This window comes from Carassius gibelio, chromosome A19 (genome assembly GCF_023724105.1).
Source record: "Carassius gibelio isolate Cgi1373 ecotype wild population from Czech Republic chromosome A19, carGib1.2-hapl.c, whole genome shotgun sequence".
Lineage (NCBI taxonomy): Eukaryota > Metazoa > Chordata > Actinopteri > Cypriniformes > Cyprinidae > Carassius > Carassius gibelio.
The window spans coordinates 21621071-21627429 of record NC_068389.1 but is presented as its reverse complement, the minus strand read 5'-3'; positions in this window follow the sequence as shown (position 1 = coordinate 21627429).

Sequence of the window (6359 nt, the reverse complement as noted above, 5' to 3'; positions counted from 1 at the left end):
AAGACGTTTCTCTTCAGCACATTCTCCCCTGCGGCTATCCAAAAATCACAAAGAGCACATTTTCTGGAGCAAATTTCCACTGCATTGTTGCAAATGCCACGGTGAGGCTGCGCTCACTGAAAGAACATGAGTTTCGTCCTGGTTCATTCACAGATTGCCTTCTTCAAAAAGGGTGTCACCACCCTTCGTGCTCTACCATTTCTCTCCTTCCAGCTGCCTCGGAGGAAGAAACCGTGGAGTCACTGGGCTGAACAACCGGGTTCAAGTGATCTCACTCCGGCACAGGTCCTGCGTGCTTTACTCTCCCCTCAGCACCTTGATCTGCCAGTGTCTTTTTGATGTGAGGACCAGTGCCGCTTGTCTGCAACGAGTGGTTGAATCTTTTAAGATGGATCATGGGCCGATGCAGATTGCGAACTGATTTGCATCTTCACCAAGGCTGTGGAGAATCTTGGCTTGGAATGTTTGGCTCTGGAAGAACCTGCACGCAGCAGCTTAGACCGGTGGTTTTCAACCTGTGGGCCGCGGCTCCCTAGTAGTGGGTCATGGTGGTATTGCATAATAACATAATTTCATATATATATAATTAAATAACAAAAAATTCAAATTAAACTGTAACTATGCTTCCACTATTCAAGCTCGCTGATTGGTTTAAGAACAAACCACCAATTTATCTTAGATAATTTTGCTGCATATGCTACAGAACAAAAAATTCAAACATGCATAAATGGCTGTCAACATGTTCCCTCCTGACTGCTTGCTCCACTCGGTGCCGAGCTCTGCCTGGATCTGGTTTTCCCGTTTTGCTGAGCGGTGCCAACCCGAGTTATTTTCTGTTCATTGCCAGTTCATTCTAGGGCTGTGGGATTAATAGAAATCGTCATAAAATCAAGATTTGAGCGTGCGCGATTTCTAAATTGCTTTATAGCACAATTTTCCGTGACCCTTCAGCGAGCTCGAATAGTGGAAGCATAGTTACAGTTTAATATTTATTTTTTGTTATTTAATTATATATATGAAATGATGTTAATATGTTATGACTTAGACATTTTAACATATATTAACAATATTATTATTTATTTTAATAGGATTAGGCGGCCCACCTGCAATACCACTGGCTTAGACGATTGATGCTCACCTGGCTATCGTCAACGAACTTCCCGCCAGAAACCAGAACCCTTTTTTCCAGAAGTTCAAGATGAACTTACCAAGGCATGGTGTGTCCCTTCCTCGGCACACATCCATTACTCTAATTTTTCCACCCTCACCTCCATTGACTAAGAGCCAAGGCTGTGCACCCATCCAGGCCCAGCAGGACCATTTTGTCTTTAGTGGGCAGGCCTTAAGCGGCTGACCAGGCTGGCTCAGAGCTTCACATTATGGTGGTGAATTGGATGATTCTATCCCTATTTATTAATTTTTTTACAATCAATTTTTTGGCATTTTTCGCCCTTATTACAGTAGGACTGATCATAGTTGACAGGAAGCGAATTGGGAGAGAGATAGTTAAGAGGACCGGATCAGGAAAGGTCCTTGAGTCGGGGCTCGAACTCAGGACAACCGATGGGCGACGACATCCAGGGCCGGCATTAATGATGCTTTTAAGGAGCTGCGCACAGCAACCAACCTGGCTCTGCATGCTACTAAGTCTAATGTACAGGTAATCAGCAGGGCCAGCTTGGTGGTGCTTAAGCATCATCACCTTTGACTGGATTTGAAGGAGATCTAAGATGCAGTATCTCAGCCGTAGATAAACATATGCAATGGAAAAAAGTAGGCTCTGTTTTTCATTCATTTTTGTTTGTATGTACAGATTTAATTCATATTTATATAATATTTAATCCTTTGCCTTCAAAATCTTTGTATTTAACGGCAAGAAACAAAGTCGCTGCTAGTTTGAAAGCAGCTTCATTGCTCCAGCTCTGCGGCTGGTTCAGGTTGCCAGAAAGCTTTTCCTAGCATCCTGTAATGCCCTCGCTGTCTCCCACTTGGCCTCGGCTAAGCCTAGGCTCTGTCAGCACCCTCAGGCATCTAAAAGTTTGTGCTCGCCTTCCAGTTACCCGACTAGCTCTGGGAAATGAAAGTGTTGTTCATGCTGGGCCCGTACTTCCCACTCAGCACATGCCCAAGCAAACTACCACTGTAAAAGCAGAACTACTTACTCAAAAGAGCAGGACTGTGATTGTCCGCTCCCCACTTCTGTGTGGCCACCTGCCACTCGAGAAACTCAGACCACTTGCCATCCAGCTCCAGGCTTGGAAAGCCATACTGGATGTGTCAAGCTGGGTTCTAAAAACCATAGAACGTGGTTACTCACTCCAGTTCGCATGCAGGCCACATCACTTAAGAGGTATTATTATTCAAATATGGGTCCATGACAATTATGGTCTTGTTATATGTCATCCGTTTGAACCTTTCTGTAAGAGCTGCTGGATAAGGGTGCCCACCCTTCCATGCTCAAAGTATATGTGGCATCCATCTCAGCGAACCATGCTCTCATGGCTGACCAAATCAGTCAGCAGAAACAACCTTGTCGTAAAGTTTTTGAGGGGAGTATGAGGGCTCATACTCTGTCGACCTGGGACTTACCCTTAATCCTCAGGGCCCTTCTGGGTCCTCCCTTTAAGCTGCTCCAGTTGGCCAACTTATGGCCACCATCACTTAAGACCGGTCCACTCCCCTTTTGGCTTTAGCATCAGTCAAACAACTGGGTAACCTGCAAGCACTGTCAGTCAGTTCTTCATGCCTTGAGTTTGGGCCTAACGACTGTATAGTCATCCTCAAACCAAGACATGGCTATGTACTTGAACTCTGTTCAGAGCACAAGTCATTACCCTTCTAGCTCTTCCTAATTCAGAAGATGAACAGGGTCCTAATTCACTCTGCCCAGTTCAGGCTCTTAGAGTGTATGTTGAGCACTCTGGTCTGTTTTGCCACTCAGAGCAGCTTTGGGGACTCATATTTGGCTCATGTTTTTTAGGAGCTCTCATTATGGGCACTCTGGGGCTGGGCTTACATAGGAGCTTTTTTCTGCACTTGCTTACAGCATGGCTTCATTTCCCTCAAAGTCCTTTTAGGCAAGTCGTGCCACTCGGCCGCCATCTTGGCAACACCTCCGGGCAGCTATTTCAGACTAATAAGACCAGGCTCCTATCTAAATGAATGGGCATAGAGTCAGAACTGCACTTTCACTGGTCACCGGGACATAAAAACTGCATGTACAGAAACAGCAGCAAAATATAATAAAAATTGCTGAAAAATGTTGATGACTTTGCCACAAAATAAGGTTTATAACGCCCTTTTCCCCACAGGTTATATGTTTACTACGCATGCGCAAGGGTTCCTGAACTGTGCGCATACGTCAGTAGGCTTAAATGTTTCCAGGCTTGACTGTTAAAAGCAGATGATTGGCTTTCCAGCCGGAGGTTCAGGACATCTGCATCCAACCGCCATCTTTGCCGTTACGGGTTTTCCTTATTTTTTTTATAAATTGTTATAAAAAATTTCTCTTATAAATTGTTTCTGTTTCCCTCTAAGCATCCTTGATGCAATGGGAGACATCATTAGATAAGGAATGCCCCAGTTACTGATGTAACCTCGGTTCCCTGAGATAAGAGAATGAGCATTGTGTAGGCTACAGTGCTATAAGGCTGCACTTGAGTCAATGACTGTCACTATCAGATGAAAGATTTTGACAAATGGCGCTCTAAGCCAACTTACATTACAGTCCACACGTTTTGATAGTGAACCATGATTTTAATGAAAATGAGAATAAAAACTAGTTAAAAAAAAATCATAAAACATGATCATTGTGATGGGCAGTGAAAATTATATTAGATATAATAAATTGTATCTTTTATATTTTTATTTAAAAGATATTGTAAAAATATTTTGATTGTCATCAATATTATTGTTATTAAAAAGATTATCACATTTCATCACTATTATTATTACTCATTAGTAATTATTTTTATTATTGCAATTAAACTATCAAGCTATTCTTCAGACAAAACTAGACAATAAAAAAGCACTGCATAAAGCTAGTCAACATGTAAAGCTTTGACAGCAATGCCACGTTATATATATTTAGAACCATTTTCTACAAACATTTTTTTGTTTTGTTTTATCAAATTAATTGAGAAACTTCCTGAAAAAAAAAAATCCCCCACAAAGGACTATTTAAATTACCTGCAAAAAGGTGATTAAAATGATAAATTAAAATTATAGTACATTTTCACATTCTGTTTTTATCAATCTATGTTACCTACTACTACCTATATGTTACTGAAAAATGTTTCCTCCTAAGTAATTAAATCTAATCTCTCTCATTCGTGGTTCTAGCAGTAGCAGAGATGCCAGGCTGTATGCATGTGAAGTCTTCAGAAGCTGGCACTGGTTCTCTCACATCATGGAAAAGGCAAGATGGTTTAATAGGCTTCCTGGAGGAGACAGCATTGTTCTCAATTAAGATACAGCAGTCTGAAGGCAACACACTTTAGGACATTGGGGTATGAGCATTCTTATCTGCAGTGACGTGAAAGCGAATGATTGTATTTGGGGCATGACATGACTCCCTGTGTTGCTGGAGGCAATGTAGGGGTCAGTCTTGTCGCTGTGGGCGCTTTATGGCAGTGAACCTGCCAGAAGTGCTCATAGCCTTCGCACACACAAGTTAAACACCCTCTCACACACAACCAGATGACTCAAACACTCCTGCAGCTGCTGGCCCAAACCATATGCGTCACAGAGCCACACACAAAAATAATCAGACACAAAAACATGGAATCACACACTCAAAAAAAAATGTGAAAAACAGGTTCAGGTGTGGGACAAGTTCAAGGATGGTGCATGAAGCAGCACAAAGCCTAAAGAGTCTGAATGCTACTGCAAGGTTTCGCCAAGTGTCGATATGATGTCAATGCATTGGTGTACTTGCATGCAATACATATTTTACACAATGAATTCTATTAATGTACAGTGGCCCTCACAAGATCTTGGAATTCCAAGCCACTCTAAGAAATGTACAAATGTCATAGTATTAAATAACAAAATACTATTAATTACAAAAATATCTTTGTGTTGATGCATTTTCAAGAAAATTCAAGAATTGTCAAGGTTGCATTTATTTGTTCAAAAATACAGTAAAACAGTAATATTGTGGAAATATAAACAATTTAATTTTCCATTTAAATAATTTTTTAAATGTTATTTATTTCTTGCGATGGCAAAGCTTGATTTTCAGCAGCCATTAGTCTCAGTCTTCAGCATCACATGAAACTTCAGAAATAATTATATTCCGTCTTGAAAGACACTTTGGTAAAACATTAAAATAAGGTTCCATTAGTTAATGTTAGTTGATGTTTTAACTAACATGAACAAACAATGAACAATACATCTTTACAGTATTTATTAATCTTTGTTAATGTTAATGACAACAAAGTCGTTCATTGTTAGTTTGTTAATTCACAGTGCATTAATTAATGTTAACAAACAAAACTTTTGATTTTAATAATGCATTAGTAAATGTTGAAATCAACATTAGCTATGATTAATAACCACTGTAGAAGTATTGTTAATGCTTAGTTCATGTTATTTAATGTTAAATAATGGACTTATTGTAAAGTGTAACTGACATTTCTTATTATCATACATTTTAAACATGGTTATACTACTTAATATTTTTATTGAAATTGTGGTATTTTTTTGGCATTCTTCAAATAAAATAAAAATATATACATTATAAATATCTTGGATGAAAAGTGACAGTAATTTATTGCATCCTTGAGTAAAAATGTAAATAATAAAATAAAAAATAAAAAGTTACTGACAAAACGTTTTATGCTAATACAGAGTATTGACTACAAGTTTGTTTCGTAATTAACCCGCAATGCAAATGATTTCTACATTTAACCAACTTGCCTTTTTTCTTAAGGAGCCAGAGATTGAATCGTCGCTCTCTGACAAATGCACAGACCGAAAGCCAGTCTAGAACAGCTTGTGATGTGGAGGGAGAGGTTTCTCTTCTGCACTCTTAAGTGTTGCTGCTTCAGCTAAATTTCCTTACTAGTGAGAAACCATGAGCAACATGAATCAAGAGAAACACAGATGCTCTGACTCTCCAAACCGGCCTTCGCCCTGCTTCTACCCTGCAAAGAAAGCCAAGCATAAGGATATGAACAGTGCTGTTGTACTGTATATCAACTCTTGGAACAGCACTCGAGGACTGGAACTAATTGAATTATAACGGGACTAAATTAAAATGATAATCAATTTCTTCATGAGGCAGTCAACAAATTAAGTTTCTGGAGACAGTCTCATGAGAACAATGTAATTTCAAAACACATGCTCGGCGATGATGA